The following is a 16,115-nucleotide window of genomic DNA, read 5'->3' as shown; positions in this document are numbered from 1 at the left end:
TTATTCTTCTTATGCACATGTATGTTAGTTCTGTGATTTTAACCTTTATGTTTCACTGCAGTTTGGGATAATAATATTAATATTTATCCAATTTTAATACATACTTAATAAAGGTTATATTTTATGATTCATTCATTCTGTCCAGTGCGTCAACAGTGCAGATTTCTTCTTGTTTTTTCTCCCAAATTCTATAACAATGACAGTAAATGTTGTTACTTTTCAAACAGAACTTTCTTGACCATGCTACTTGCTTGAAAGATCTGGGAGCACATGGAAAACAGTACAAACCATGCAGTATCACAAGAGCCTTTATTTGATCTTTCATGAAGATAGAGCAGAATTGAGGACACGTCAACAATTTCTGCCGAAGGTGGTTCATCTTTCCACATGGTGCCTTTGGCCACTGACACCTTCGTTGAGTCAAAGTCTCTGGCTGTGGTCAGAACTTTGAAAATTTATGTCACCAGAACGGTTCAGATTAGGAAAACAGAGGCTCTGTTTGTCCTGTATGCTCCCAACAGGATTGGGTGTCCTGCTTCCATGTAGACCATTATGCGCTGGATCTGTGGTAAGATTCAGCATGCTCATTCCACGGCAGGATTGCCGTTACTGAAATAGGTGAAGACCCATTCTACTAGAAAGGTGGGTTCATCCTGGGCAGCTGGTCGGGGAGTCTCGGCATTGCAATTTTGCCGAGCAGCTATTTAGTAAACACTTTTGCTAAGTTTTACAAGTTTGATACCTTGGCTGATGATAACCTCAAGTTGGGTCATTCGGTGCTGCAGAGTCGTACGCACTCTCCCACCCGTTCAAGAGCTTTGGTATAACCCCATGGTTCTTAATGTGACCCCAGCATCCTCTAGGTCGTATGAGAAAATAGGATTTTAATACCTACCGGTAAATCCTTTTCTCTTAGTCCGTAGAGGATGCTGGGCACCCGTCCCAGTCCATACTGTGTCTGCAGTTATTACTTGTGGTTATACACATGTTGTGTTATGGTTCTGGTCAGCTTTTTGCTGCAATTGTTCATGCCGTTGGCTTGTGTTCTGTTGAATGCCACGTTCTGCGGCATGCTTAAGGTGTGAGCTGGTAAGATGCTCACCTTAGTTTAACAATAAATCCTTTCCTCGAAATGTCCGTCTCCCTGGGCTCAGTTCCTATAACTGGAGTCTGGAGGAGGGGCATAGAGGGAGGAGCCAGTTCACACCCTTTGAAAGTCTTAAAGTGCCCATGTCTCTTGCGGATCCCGTCTATACCCCATGGTTCTTAATGTGACCCCAGCATCCTCTACGGACTAAGAGAAAAGGATGCCCTTGCGCACTATCCTGACTTCTCCTCCCGTCTGCTTACTTTGTGCCTTCCAACGCACAATGCGAACTACAGGTGGTGCTGCAGGGCCCACACCCTTTTACTTGCCTTACAGAACAGCTCTGGAGCTGTTACAGTGCCCAGCTGCTGCAAGAAATCAGCTTGAATGCTTCAGGGGATGGGGCATGGCCAACATGAGCCCCACACCAAAGGAGGGTGGGGGTGTTTAATGCGAACTAGGGGTCATCCAAGCACCGCAAAAGGCCGCCATGCCCTGCATGCCCCTTTTCTCTTTTCATATGCAGATGAGGGTTCCAGCCAACTTTGGTCCACTGCTTGGATGACATCACCGTATGCAAATCCGTCTTCTGCAGACCTTCCCCCTGGAATGCTTGTACTAGTTGTTGCATATGGTTTGATATTTGATGGTGCTTCAATATTAGGCAGCCTTCCACCCTCCCATGTTCATCTGAACAGATGTGGTCTCCCTGCAGTTGTTGTCCCCAGACGAGAGTTCCCTTGTGCTGGGTGTCACCAGTGATAGTGACACCTCTGCCATGCTTGTAGCAGCTGGTCCTAAGATCTACGCCTCAAGCCCTGAGTGTTTGCCCTTGTGACTTGTTGATCATCATAGCGAAGCAGATGCTTACAGAAAACTGCAGGGGCTTAGATTGAAAATAAAAAAATTGATGGGTATAAGGTAGAGAGGAGCGGGTTCGGTTCTCCGAGAACCGAATTCCCGACGAACTCCACGTGGTTTACACTGGTCCGAGGCAGGCTCGGTTGTTCCCGCCTGACTCGGAAAACCTGAACAAGGGAAAATGTCATCATCCCGCTGTCGGATTCTCGCGAGATTCGGATTCCATATAAAGAGCTGCGCGTTGCCGCCATTTTTACTCGTGCATTGAAGAGAGAGCGGAGAGGACGTGGCTATGTTCTCTCAGTGGAAATCTCAATATCAGTGCTCAGTATCAGTGGTTACTTATTGCTGCTCAGTAATACTAGTAGTGTGTCTCTCCTGCTCAGTGTCAGTTCTCAGTAGTATCCTCATCAGTGCTCAGTATCACTGCTCATTGTCTTGTGCTGCATTGTGGTGCTCAGCATACTACAGTACATTACTAATAGTCCAGTGCTGCATCTTGCTGCTCAGTGTCAGTTCTAGTATCCTCATCAGTGCTCACTATCACTCAGAGCCGGCCCTAACCAATATGATGCCCTAGGCAAGATTTTGGCTAGTGCCCCCTAGCACCACTGCTGGTTCTGCCTCTGACCTTGCACTTCTTTCCCGGAACCATCACCCCTCAGCCATAGCAGTCCTTATTTTGGTGTTTGTACCCCCTATATTTTAAATAGGAACAGTTCGCACATTTGGCGCACAGCCCAAAAAGGAGTGTGTTTTTGCTGGCAAGGGGCATGGCCACACAATAGTAACCCAATTCCAAATACGCCACACAGTACTGCACTTTATTCACATTTGATCATGCGATAGTTTCCATAATTCATATTACATCCCACAGTAGTATCACTTTACCTTATAAACGTTACTCCTCACAGTAGAGCCCCTTATTCACATTACATCACACTGAATTGCTCCTTATTCACATTACACTACACCCTATTGCTCTTTATTCACATTAGACGACACAGTAGTGCCCTTTCTATACGCAACACCACATAGAAGAGCACCTTAAACACATAATTCCACACAGTAATGCCCCTAACACATATAAGACACATTATTAATGTCCTTCTAAACATAATGTGCTTACACATTATGACAACCTTTATTAATGCCCTTTTACACATTTTGTCCCTTACACATATGCCGCACATTATTAATGCCCTAATACACATAATGACACACATAGTGCCCCCTGCACATTTGCTGCACATTGTTAGTGCCCCTATACACATAATGACACATACAGTAGTACCCTGTTACACATACAGTATGCCACACATTATTAATGCCCTTAAACACATAATGACACACATAGTGCCCCTTATACATATGTTGCACATTATTAATGCATTTTTACATGACACACATAATGCTCCTTACACATATTCCGAACACTACTGCACAACCAACCCACTCACATGCACACAGCACACACACTGCCGCTAACACTGTGACCTCTGCTTGGATACAGATGTGTCCTCATAAATATTGCCTCAGTGCTAACGTTGGGCAAATTTTTTAATGAAAATGCATCTTGTTTGCATTGTTATGTGGCTAGGATGCACAAGCAGCTTCTGCTGATTAAAATTATATACAGCATGCCTTTATACTGTGTGAGACTGTGGCTGTATCTGCATATGAAATGCTACACACAGAATATAGGCATGCCGCATATCATTTTAATCAGCAGAAGCTGCTGATGCCCCTGGGCATATCAAATGCCCTAGGCAATTGCCTAGTTTGCCTATAGCTATGGCCGGCTCTGCTATCACTGCTCATTACATTGTGGTGTTCTGTATACTACAGTAACATAGTAATATAGTAACATATAGTAACATAGTTTTTGAGGTTGAATAGAGGCAAATTGCCCATCGTGTTCAACCTGTTTTAAGTTGTGATGATTCTACATACTTGCTGAATAATGTCTTATGACTAGTTAACTACTATAACTCATGTTACCCCCGGATTAACCATGTTGATATTTTAAGTATTATAACCTTGGATAGCTTTTTCATTCAGAAATGTATCCATTCCTTTTTTAAATCCAATTACAGAGTCCGCCATTACCACCTTCCCTGGCAGGGAATTCCACATCCTGATTGCCCTAACAGTGAAGATCATAGTATCTCACCTGGCAGGTAAGTAGGAGTTGGGCTAGAGCTGTGGAGGATTGCTGCTCGGGCACCCCCTGTCAAGTGAAGGAGATCCAACTGAGGCAGCACAAGGGAACTCTCGAAAGAAGAACAAGGCTAGAGGAAGATCTGAGACAAAGAAATCTGACTTTTACCAGAGCTGACCAGAGGAAAGCACAAACACAGTCCCCCACTACCACAAATAATGCAGTCGAGTTTCCCACATTTGGGGAAATCACAGGGGTCAGCATACCCAGAGTGCAATGAATGAACCTCACCCTGGGAGAACAATCTTCATGACCATGGTATCTCCTATGCAAAATAAGTATGATTTGGGATAGGGCTGGGGAGGGCCGCTGCTCAGGCACATCTCTGTCAAGTAAAGGAGATTCAACTGAGGCAACACAAGGGAACTCTCATCTGGGGACAACAACTGCAGGGAGAACACATATTTTCAGATGAACATGGGAGGGCAGAAGGCTGCCTAATACTGAAGCACCCCCAAACAACAAACCAAATGCAACTACTAGTGCAAGCATTCCTGGGGGAAGGCCTGCAGCAGATGGATTTGCATATGGTGATGTCATCCAAGCAGTGGGTCAAAGTTGGCTTCAACCCTCGTCTGCATATGAAAATAAAAATGGGGTGTGCAGGGCATGGCGGCCTTTTGCGGCGCTTGGATGACCCCTAGTTCGCATTAAACACCTCCACCTTCCTTCGGTGTGGGGCTCATGTTGGCTATGCCCCAGCCCCTGAAGCATTCAAGCTGATTTCTTGCAGCAGCTGGGCACTGTAACAGCTCCAGAGCTGCTCTGTAAAGCAAGTAAAAGGGTGTGGGCCCTGCAGCACTACCTGTAGTTTGCATTGTGCTTTGGAAGGCACAAAGTAAGCAGACGGGAGAAGTCAGGATAGTGCACAAGGGCATAGAAGGGAGCGGCTCAAGAAAAGAGAAGTGGAAACAGACAGCAAACTAGGCTGGAGAGAGACCTGAGACAAAGAGATCTGAATTATACGAGAGCCGACCAGAGGAAACACAAATTATGTAATCAAGTGTCCCACATTTGGGGAAATCGTAGGAGCAGCACACCCAGAGTGCATTGGGTGAGCCTTGCCCTGGGAGAAGCACCTTCCTGATCATAGTATCTCACCTGGCAGGTAAGTAGGAGTTGGGCTAGAGCTGGGGAGGGTCGCTGTTCGGGCACCCCCCTGTCAAGTGAAGGAGCTCCAACTGAGGCAGCACAAGGAAACTCTCGAAAAAAGAACAAGGCTAGAGGAAGATCTGAGACAAAGAAATCTGACTTTTACCAGAGCTGACCAGAGGAAAGCACAAACACAGTCCCCCACTACCACAAATAATGCAGTCGAGTTTCCCACATTTGGGGAAATCACAGGGGTCAGCATACCCAGAATGCAATGAATGAACCTCACCCTGGGAGAACAATCTTCATGACAATGGTATCTCCTATGCAAAATAAGTATGATTTGGGATAGGGCTGGGGAGGGCCGCTGCTCAGGCACATCTCTGTCAAGTAAAGGAGATTCAACTGAGGCAGCACAAGGGAACTCTCATCTGGGGACAACAACTGCAGGGAGAACACATATTTTCAGATGAACATGGGAGAGCAGAAGGCTGCCTAATACTGAAGCACCCCCAAACAACAAACCAAATGCAACAACTAGTACAAGCATTCCTGGGAAAAGGTCTGCAGAAGACGGATTTGCATACGGTGATGTCATCCAAGCAGTGGGCCAAAGTTGGCTGGAACCCTCATCTGCATATGAAAAGAGAAAAGGGGTATGCAGGGCATGGCGGCCTTTTGCGGCGCTTGGATGACCCTTAGTTCGCATTAAACACCTCCACCCTCCGTCGGTGTGGGGCTCATGTTGGCTATGCCCCAGCCCCTGAAGCATTCAAGCTGATTTCTTGCAGCAGCTGGGCACTGTAACAGCTCCAGAGCTGCTCTGAAAGGCAAGTAAAAGGGTGTGGGCCCTGCAGCACTACCTGTAGTATGCATTGTGCGTTGGAAGGCACAAAGTAAGCAGACAGGAGAAGTCAGGAGAGTGCACAAGGGCATAGAAGGCAGCGGCTCAAGAAAAGAGAAGTGGAAACAGACAGCAATCTAGGCTGGAGAGAGACCTGAGACAAAGAGATCTGAATTATACGAGAGCCGACCAGGGGAAACACAAATTATGCAGTCAAGTTTCCCACATTTGGGGAAATCGCAGGAGCAGCACACCCAGAGTGCAATGGGTGAGCCTTGCCCTGGGAGAAGCACCTTCATGATCATAGTATCTCACCTGGCAGGTATGTAGGAGTTGGGCTAGAGCTGGGGAGGGTCGCTGCTTGGGTACCCCCCTGTCAAGTGAAGGAGATCAAACTGAGGCAGCACAATGGAACTCTCGAAAGAAGAACAAGGCTAGAGGAAGATCTGAGACAAAGAAATCTGACTTTTACCAGAGCTGACCAGAGGAAAACACAAACACAGTCCCCCACTACCACAAATAATGCAGTTGAGTTTACCACATTTGGGGAAATCACAGGGGTCAGCATACCCAGAATGCAATGAATGAACCTCACCCTGGGAGAACAATCTTTATGACCATGGTATCTCCTATGCAAAATAAGTATGATTTGGGAAAGGGCTGGGGAGGGCCGCTGCTCAGGCACATCTCTGTCAAGTAAAGGAGATTCAACTGAGGCAGCACAAAGGAACTCTCATCTGGGGACAACAACTGCCGGGAGAACACATATTTTCAGATGAACATGGGAGGGCAGAAGGCTGCCTAATACTGAAGCACCCCCAAACAACAAACCAAATGCAACAACTAGTTCAAGCATTCCAGGGGGAAGGTCTGCAGAAGACGGATTTGCATACAGTGATGTCATCCAAGCAGTGGGCCAAAGTTGGCTGGAACCCTCATCTGCATATGAAAAGAGAAAAGGGGTATGCAGGGCAGGGCGGCCTTTTGCGGCGCTTGGATGACCCTTAGTTCGCATTAAACACCCCCACCCTCCTTCGGTGTGGGGCTCATGTTGGCCATGCCCCAGCCCCTGAAGCAATCAAGCTGATTTCTTTCAGCAGCTTGGCACTGTAACAGCTCCAGAGCTGCTCTGTAAGGCAAGTAAAAGGGTGTGGGCCCTGCAGCACTACCTGTAGTTTGCATTGTGCATCGGAAGGCACAAAGTAAGCAGACAGGAGGAGAAGTCAGGATAGTGCACAAGGGTGTAGAAGGGAGGGGCTCAAGAAAAAAGAAGTGGAAACAGACAGCAAACTAGGCTGGAGAGAGACCTGAGACAAAGAGATCTGAATTATATGAGAGCCGACTAGGGGAAACACAAATTATGCAGTCAAGTTTCCCACATTTGGGGAAATCGCAGGGGCAGCACACCCAGAGTGCAATGGGTGAGCCTTGCCCTGGGAGAAGCAACTTCATGATCATAGTATCTAACCTGGCAGGTAAGTAGGAGTTGGGCTAGAGCTGGGGAGGGTCGCTGCTCGGGCACCCCCCTGTCAAGTGAAGGAGATCCAACTGAGGCAGCACAAGGGAACTCTTGAAAGAAGAACAAGGCTAGAGGAAGATCTGAGACAAAGAAATCTGACTTTTACCAGAGCTGACCAGAGGAAAGCACAAACACAGTCCCCCACTACCACAAATAATGCAGTTGAGTTTCCCACATTTGGGGAAATCACAGAGGTCAGCATACCCAGAATGCAATGAATGAACCTAACCCTGGGAGAACAATCTTCATGACCATGTTATCTCCTATGCAAAATAAGTATGATTTGGGATAGGGCTGGGGAGGGCCGCTGCTCAGGCACATCTCTGTCAAGTAAAGGAGATTCAACTGAGGCAGCACAAGGGAACTCTCATCTGGGGACAACAACTGCAGGGAGAACACATATTTTCAGATGAACATGGGAGGGCAGAAGGCTGCCTAATACTGAAGCACCCCCAAACAACAAACCAAATGCAACAACTAGTGCAAGCATTCCTGGGGGAAGGCCTGCCGCAGATGGATTTGCATATGGTGATGTCATCCAAGCAGTGGGTCAAAGTTGGCTTCAACCCTCGTCTGCATATGAAAAGAGAAAAGGGGCATGCAGGGCATGGCGGCCTTTTGCGGCGCTTGGCTGACCCCTAGTTTGCATTAAACACCTCCACCCTCCGTCGGTGTGGGGCTCTTGTTGGCTATGCCCCAGCACCTGAAGCATTCAAGCTGATTTCTTGCTGCAGCTGGGCACTGTAACAGCTCCAGAGCTGCTCTGTAAGGCAAGGTAAAAGGGTGTGGGCCCTGCAGCACTACCTGTAGTTTGCATTGTGCGTTGGAAGGCACAAAGTAAGCAGACAGGAGAAGTCAGGAGAGTGCACAAGGGCATAGAAGGCAGCGGCTCAAGAAAAGAGAAGTGGAAACAGACAGCAAACTAGGCTGGAGAGAGACCTGAGACAAAGAGATCTGAATTACACCAGGTCCGTCATTATATTATATATACCTACAGTAGTTATATATATTTTTTTTTATATCATTAATTATCATCTCTATACTAGCAGACGCAGTACGGTAGTCCACGGCTGTGGCTATCTCTGTGTCGTCAGTGCTCATCCATAATTGTATACCTACCTACCTGTGGTGGAAGTTTTTTTCTATCTTCTTCATACTAGTAGTTTAGCAGTCTGCTGACAGTGTCCACCAGGTCCGTCATTATATTATATATACCTACAGTAGTTATATATATTTTTTTTTTATATCATTAATTATCATCTCTATACTAGCAGACGCAGTACGGTAGTCCACGGCTGTAGCTACCTCTGTGTCGTCAGTCACTCGTCATCCATAAGTATACTAGTATCCATCCATCTCCATTGTTTACCTGAGGTGCCTTTTAGTTGTGCCTATTAAAATATGGAGAACAAAAATGTTGAGGTTCCAAAAATAGGGAAAGATCAAGATCCACTTCCACCTCGTGCTGAAGCTGCTGCCACTAGTCATGGCCGAGACGATGAAATTCCATCAACGTCGTCTGCCAAGGCCGATGCCCAATGTCATAGTACAGAGCATGTAAAATCCAAAACACAAAAGATCAGTAAAAAAAGGACTCAAAAATCTAAATAAAAATCGTCGGAGGAGAAGCGTAAACTTGCCAATATGCCATTTACCACACGGAGTGGCAAGGAACGGCTGAGGCCCTGGCCTATGTTCATGGCTAGTGGTTCAGCTTCACATGAGGATGGAAGCACTCAGCCTCTCGCTAGAAAAATGAAAAGACTTAAGCTGGCAAAAGCACAGCAAAGAACTGTGCGTTCTTCAAAATCACAAATCCACAAGGAGAGTCCAATTGTGTCGGTTGCGATGCCTGACCTTCCCAACACTGGACGTGAAGAGCATGCACCTTCCACCATTTGCACGCCCCCTGCAAGTGCTGGAAGGAGCACCCGCAGTCCAGTTCCTGATAGTCAGATTGAAGATGTCAGTGTTGAAGTACACCAGGATGAGGAGGATATGGGTGTTGCTGGCGCTGGGGAGGAAATTGACAAGGAGGATTCTGATGGTGAGGTGGTTTGTTTAAGTCAGGCACCCGGCGAGACACCTGTTGTCCGTGGGAGGAATATGGCCATTGACATGCCTGGTGAAAATACCAAAAAAATCAGCTCTTCGGTGTGGAAGTATTTCAACAGAAATGCGGACAACAGGTGTCAAGCCGTGTGTTGCCTTTGTCAAGCTGTAATAAGTAGGGGTAAGGACGTTAACCACCTCGGAACATCCTCCCTTATACGTCACCTGCAGCGCATTCATCATAAGTCAGTGACAAGTTCAAAAACTTTGGGCGACAGCGGAAGCAGTCCACTGACCAGTAAATCCCTTCCTCTTGTAACCAAGCTCACGCAAACCACCCCACCAACTCCCTCAGTGTCAATTTCCTCCTTCCCCAGGAATGCCAATAGTCCTGCAGGCCATGTCACTGACAATTCTGACGAGTTCTCTCCTGCCTGGGATTCCTCCGATGCTGTCAGATTGTGTTTGGTCTGTGTCCCCGGAGGGGGCGCTAGTGGGTCAGTGGAGGTGGAAGGAAGGAAACGAGGAGGTTGAATAACGTTCCTGCGCATGAGCGCAATGGTATTTTTATTAGACAGATGTTATAACAGTTATTGCAGCAGAAATAATAATAACAGGTGGAAAAAAGTCAATCACTCAGTAATGGAACTGAAAGTCTATGGCAAATGAATGATAAGTGAAATTGAGAAATAATATCCAGGAATATAAATCAGAAGAACAAATGTCATATGGAATGGTTCTGGCTTGGAAACCAGTGCAGGGTTAAAACAGGAAACTAAGGCAGTGGATGAAATGGCAAACCTGAGCATAAGCAGGAGACTTACTCACAGTGCAGGTGATGGGCACTGGCAGCAGCAAGCTGTGTCACAGGTGGAGGAATGAACGCACCTGGAGTTAGTCTTCAACTGCAGGCTGAAGCACACAAGGTGGTGATTAGTGTGAAGCCTTATGCAGGTTGCAGGTATTGCTGAGCCTTGAAGTTCCACAGAAGATAGCAGAGTGACCAGGAGTATAACGTTCTTAGCAGAGAACCAGGAACTCAGGAGAGACAGGAACCGATCCTTTCGTGTAGGTCGCAGATAGACACAAAGTCCAGGATGCCTGTGAGCTGTAACTGTAGCCTCCTATATACCCCATGGTACGCAGGGATTGGATGAGTGCAGGAAAGGTGGGTGCGGCCACGCACCGGATTGGCCGCAGCATACAGGCTATTGCAGACTGTCATGGCGGCGCCCACGCCGCGGCCCAGCGGGGACGCGGCGCGCTACACGCCCGCTGCACCAGCAGTGCCCCCAGGATCCAGATGATACCCCATGGCAGGGGCATAGGTGACAGGTGACCGCAGGGAGCCAGGACGGAGTCCGCAGCGGCGGACGGAAGTCAGCCTGGTAAGTCGATTCCTGACAGTACCCCCTCCTTTAGGGGTGGACACCGAACACCCATGTGGTTTGGAGGGATGAGTGCTGTGGAAAACACGGACCAACCTAGGAGCATGGACATCAGAAGAGTTCACCCAGCTTCTCTCCTCTGGGCCATAACCGCACCAATCGACCAGGTACTGGAGACGTCCATACCGGCAACGGGAGTCCAGAATCTTGTTGATCTCAAATTCCACGCCCCGCTGAGTTCGGATCTTGGGACCTGCTGGAAGAGTATTCTGAAAGCGGTTTAGAACTAGAGGTCTGAGGAGAGAAATGTGAAAGGCGTTAGGTATACGTAGTGAAGATGGCAATTTCAACTTGTAAGCCACTGGGTTGATGACACTCTCAATAGGGTAAGGACCAATGAAGCGTGGTGCAAACTTCATGGAAGGAACCCTGAGACGAAGGTTGCGGGTGGATAACCAAACTCGATCCCCAGGTTTCAAATGGGGAACCGCACGTCTCTTGCGGTCGGCAAAGATCTTATATCGACTGGAGGCTTTTTTGAGGGAAACGTGAATCTTTTTCCAAATGACTGAAAACTGAGTTAGGGCAGAAGTGGCAGCCGGAACATCCATGTGAGGGAGCTCTTGGAATTCAGGTACACGGGGATGTTGCCCATAAACTGCAAAGAATGGTGTCGTGTCAGTGGCAGTATGATATCGGAAGTTATGGGCAAACTCGGCCCACGGGAGCAGATTAAACCAATCATCCTGGGAAGATGACACATATAACCTTAGGAAAGTCTCAAGTTCTTGATTGACTCTCTCTGTCTGCCCATTCGTCTGAGGATGGTATGATGACGAGAACTTTAATTTTACCTGCATGGCAGAACAGAGGGCCCTCCAAAACCTCGCTACAAACTGTACCCCCCGATCAGATATTATTTCAGAGGGTAAACCATGTAAGCGGAAAATCTCCTGTATGAAGATTTGGGCAAGTTTTGGGGCAGAAGGGAGACCCTGGAGAGGAACGAAATGAGCCATCTTGGTGAATCTGTCCACTACAACCCAAATGGTATTATGTCCCTGAGAAGATGGAAGGTCAGTGATAAAATCCATGGACAGATGAGACCAAGGACGACTAGGGACAGACAAGGGTTGTAACTGACCTGCTGGCGACTGACGAGGAGTCTTGTGCTGCACACACTTAGGACAGGATGCCACGAAATCCTGGATGTCCATTTTCATCTTTGGCCACCAATATGATGCGGAAAGGAACTTGAATGTCTTCAGGACACCAGGATGACCAGTGAACTTGGACTGATGGGCCCAAGATAGCAACTTGGGACGGAGCTCTGAGGAAACAAAAGTCTTACCAGGAGGAGGAGCTGGGGAGACTTGAGAGGCAGCGAAAACCACGGGACTCAGGATGGAATGTGGCACAGAGTCAGATGTTCCTTCTTCAGATTCCATGGATCGGGATAATGCATCGGCTTTCACATTCTGTGAACCTGGGCGGAAATGAAGCTTGAAATTAAAACGTGAGAAAAACATAGCCCACCTGGACTGGCGAGGGTTAAGGCACTGGGCTGCTTTTAAGTAAAGCAAGTTCTTATGATCCGTGAAGATGTTAAACGGATGTTTGGCCCCTTCTAGGAGATATCTCCATTCCTCGAGAGCCAGCTTGATTGCCAGTAACTCTTGATCTCCCACGGAGTAGTTAGCTTCTGCAGGAAGAAACTTGCGAGAATAGAATCCACACGGGTGGACTTTCCCATCAGATCCCTTCTGGGAGAGAACAGCACCAACCCCAACTGTAGAGGCGTCTACCTCCAACTCGAATGGTCTGTCGACATCTGGCTGTGACAGCACTGGAGCAGACATAAAGGCTAGCTTGATTTTCCGGAAGGCTGCCAAGGCTTCTTCTGACCAGTTGGAATGATCTGCCCCTTTCCGAGTCAGGTTGGTAATTGGAGCGATGAGAGTGGAGAATCCTCGAATAAATTTTCTATAGTAGTTAGCGAAACCCAGGAACCGCTGGATAGCTTTGAGGGAAGTTGGAATGGACCAGTTGGCAATGGCTTCCAATTTCGTCGGGTCCATCTGAAGATCCGATCCGGAGATTATATAACCCAGGAAGGGTATAGAGGGAACTTCAAAGGTGCATTTAGATAGTTTCCCATAGAGACGGTTCTCACGAAGACGTCGGAGAACTTCACAGACTTGTAGGCGATGAGATGGAAGGTCTTGAGAAAAGATAAGAATATCATCTAAGTAGACAACGAGGTATTTATACAGCACATCTCGAAAAATTTCATTCACAAAGTGTTGGAATACCGCTGGAGCATTACTCAACCCAAATGGCATTACCAGGTATTCATAATGGCCATCTCGAGTGTTGAAAGCTGTTTTCCACTCGTCACCACTCCGGATTCTGATGAGATTATAGGCACCGCGGAGATCTAACTTGGTGAAGATGCGGGCCCCCTTAACTCTATCAAAAAGTTCGGTAATGAGTGGCAAAGGATAACTATTCTTGATGGTAATGTCATTGAGACCCCGATAGTCAATGCATGGACGCAGTCCTCCATCCTTCTTTTTGACAAAGAAGAAACCTGCACCAGCGGGTGATGATGATGGACGGATGAATCCTTTCTGGAGATTCTCTCTGATGTAGTTACTCATCGCCTCTGTTTCAGGAACAGACAAAGGGTAGGTGCGCCCCCTAGGTGGCTTCTTGCCAGGAAGGAGATCGATGGGACAATCCCATTCCCTATGGGGCGGCAGAATATCAGCAGCCTTTTCACAGAAGACGTCTGCGAAGTCTTGATAAACTGCTGGAAGATCTAGCTGTGACTTTACTTCGGTTGATTTAAAGGGACACACTTGGGCTAGGCAGGTTTGGTGACACTGTGAACCCCATGAGGTAAGCTGCAACGTTGTCCAGTTGAACTGTGGGTTATGTAGCTGGAGCCAAGGCATGCCCAAGACAATCTCCTGGGTAGCCTGAGGGATGACCAGGAACTTGATCAGTTCTGAGTGAAGAAATCCAACTCCCAGAACCACTGGGGTAGTTTGATGTGAAATGTTCCCCTTAGAGATTCTACTACCATCCACAGCAGTAATGTATACAGGACAGGAAAGTTCACAGGTAGACAGACGAAATTTATTTACAGCAGCCTGGGTAATAAAATTTCCTGCAGCACCGCAGTCCACTAATGCTGATGCAGACTGGAGCCCAACGGAAGTTTCTAGCGTCACTGGAAGAATGAGGTCTTGTTGAGAAGGAGCTTGACTGAGAGATCCTAACTTGACTCCTCCCTTACAAGTCAGGATCTGGCGTTTCCCGAACGCATCGTGCAGGAGTTAATTTGATGGCCCGCAGCAGCACAGTACAGGCAGAGCCTCTCCCGTATTCTTCTTGCCCGCTCTTCAGGAGATAGGCGGGACCTATTAATCTGCATAGGCTCGTCAGAAGAGGGAGACTGGAGCTGTACAGGAGGTATGAACCCTGGTCTGCGAGACTCACTCCGAGCGCGTTCATTATTGCGTTCGCGGATGCGAGAGTCCAGCTTAATACATAGGGAGATCAAATCAGGCAGTTGAACAGGAATGTCACGGGTTGTCAGTTCGTCCTTGATCCGCTCCGAGAGTCCGTGCCAGAAGGCTGCTACCAGAGCTTGGTTGTTCCACTGGACCTCTGCAGCCAACGTCTGGAACTGGATGACATATTGTCCCATGCTTCGGTTACCTTGACGAAGTTGGATCAGGTCTGCCGAAGCTGATGTTGCACGACCAGGCTCGTCAAAGATCCGTCTAAAAGTTGACACGAAGTCTGAGTAGTTGTTGATCAGAGGGTCAGCACGTTCCCATAGCGGAGACACCCAACTCAGAGCGGAACCAGAGAGCAAGGAAATGATGTAGGCAACCTTGGACCTTGGTGTGGGAAAGTTATGTGGCAATAACTCAAATTGTATTTCACACTGATTGAGAAAGCCACGGCATAGTTTAGGACTGCCATCATATTTGCTCGGCACGGGCAGGTGCAGGCGTGACACTGGAGATGATGCAGCCGACGTAGAAGAATTCATAGCACTGGCAGGTGCTGGAGTAACTGGAACAGTAGGTGAAAGTACACTGGGCAGGGATTGCTGCAGTGTATCCAATCGGGAGGACATCCCTTGTAGAAAGTGAAGCATCTGCTGCTGCGCAACCTCTTGACCATCCAGACGGGAGACCAGATCTTGCAAGGCCTCTGACCCCACACTCCGTCCACCATCCGAGTCCATCGATCCTGGACTTACTGTCAGATTGTGTTTGGTCTGTGTCCCCGGAGGGGGCGCTAGTGGGTCAGTGGAGGTGGAAGGAAGGAAACGAGGAGGTTGAATAACGTTCCTGCGCATGAGCGCAATGGTATTTTTATTAGACAGATGTTATAACAGTTATTGCAGCAGAAATAATAATAACAGGTGGAAAAAAGTCAATCACTCAGTAATGGAACTGAAAGTCTATGGCAAATGAATGATAAGTGAAATTGAGAAATAATATCCAGGAATATAAATCAGAAGAACAAATGTCATATGGAATGGTTCTGGCTTGGAAACCAGTGCAGGGTTAAAACAGGAAACTAAGGCAGTGGATGAAATGGCAAACCTGAGCATAAGCAGGAGACTTACTCACAGTGCAGGTGATGGGCACTGGCAGCAGCAAGCTGTGTCACAGGTGGAGGAATGAACGCACCTGGAGTTAGTCTTCAACTGCAGGCTGAAGCACACAAGGTGGTGATTAGTGTGAAGCCTTATGCAGGTTGCAGGTATTGCTGAGCCTTGAAGTTCCACAGAAGATAGCAGAGTGACCAGGAGTATAACGTTCTTAGCAGAGAACCAGGAACTCAGGAGAGACAGGAACCGATCCTTTCGTGTAGGTCGCAGATAGACACAAAGTCCAGGATGCCTGTGAGCTGTAACTGTAGCCTCCTATATACCCCATGGTACGCAGGGATTGGATGAGTGCAGGAAAGGTGGGTGCGGCCACGCACCGGATTGGCCGCAGCATACAGGCTATTGCAGACTGTCA

At 47.7% G+C, this 16,115-nt stretch overlaps 6 non-coding genes and 1 pseudogene across 6 annotated transcripts; all 7 read right to left on the bottom strand.

The window, feature by feature from the left end:
• Positions 1-4,287: 4,287 nt before the first annotated feature.
• LOC135002968 (U1 spliceosomal RNA) lies at positions 4,288-4,451 on the bottom strand. The gene has a single exon (XR_010204062.1). It is a non-coding gene; the product is annotated as a U1 spliceosomal RNA (small nuclear RNA).
• A 671-nt stretch (positions 4,452-5,122) lies between these two features.
• Positions 5,123-5,285, bottom strand: LOC135002974 (U1 spliceosomal RNA). The gene has a single exon (XR_010204067.1). It is a non-coding gene; the product is annotated as a U1 spliceosomal RNA (small nuclear RNA).
• A 152-nt stretch (positions 5,286-5,437) lies between these two features.
• LOC135002977 (U1 spliceosomal RNA) lies at positions 5,438-5,601 on the bottom strand. Its single transcript, XR_010204069.1, has one exon. It is a non-coding gene; the product is annotated as a U1 spliceosomal RNA (small nuclear RNA).
• A 671-nt stretch (positions 5,602-6,272) lies between these two features.
• Positions 6,273-6,435, bottom strand: LOC135002972 (U1 spliceosomal RNA). Its single transcript, XR_010204066.1, has one exon. It is a non-coding gene; the product is annotated as a U1 spliceosomal RNA (small nuclear RNA).
• A 152-nt stretch (positions 6,436-6,587) lies between these two features.
• On the bottom strand, positions 6,588-6,751 carry LOC135002976 (U1 spliceosomal RNA). Its single transcript, XR_010204068.1, has one exon. It is a non-coding gene; the product is annotated as a U1 spliceosomal RNA (small nuclear RNA).
• A 702-nt stretch (positions 6,752-7,453) lies between these two features.
• On the bottom strand, positions 7,454-7,588 carry LOC135002973 (U1 spliceosomal RNA; annotated as a pseudogene).
• A 152-nt stretch (positions 7,589-7,740) lies between these two features.
• Positions 7,741-7,904, bottom strand: LOC135002979 (U1 spliceosomal RNA). The gene has a single exon (XR_010204071.1). It is a non-coding gene; the product is annotated as a U1 spliceosomal RNA (small nuclear RNA).
• Positions 7,905-16,115: the final 8,211 nt, after the last annotated feature.

The sequence above is a fragment of the Pseudophryne corroboree genome, unplaced genomic scaffold (genome assembly GCF_028390025.1).
Source record: "Pseudophryne corroboree isolate aPseCor3 unplaced genomic scaffold, aPseCor3.hap2 scaffold_1822, whole genome shotgun sequence".
Lineage (NCBI taxonomy): Eukaryota > Metazoa > Chordata > Amphibia > Anura > Myobatrachidae > Pseudophryne > Pseudophryne corroboree.
The sequence above is the reverse complement of the archived record's forward strand: the minus strand, read 5'-3'. Positions and strand labels throughout refer to the sequence as shown.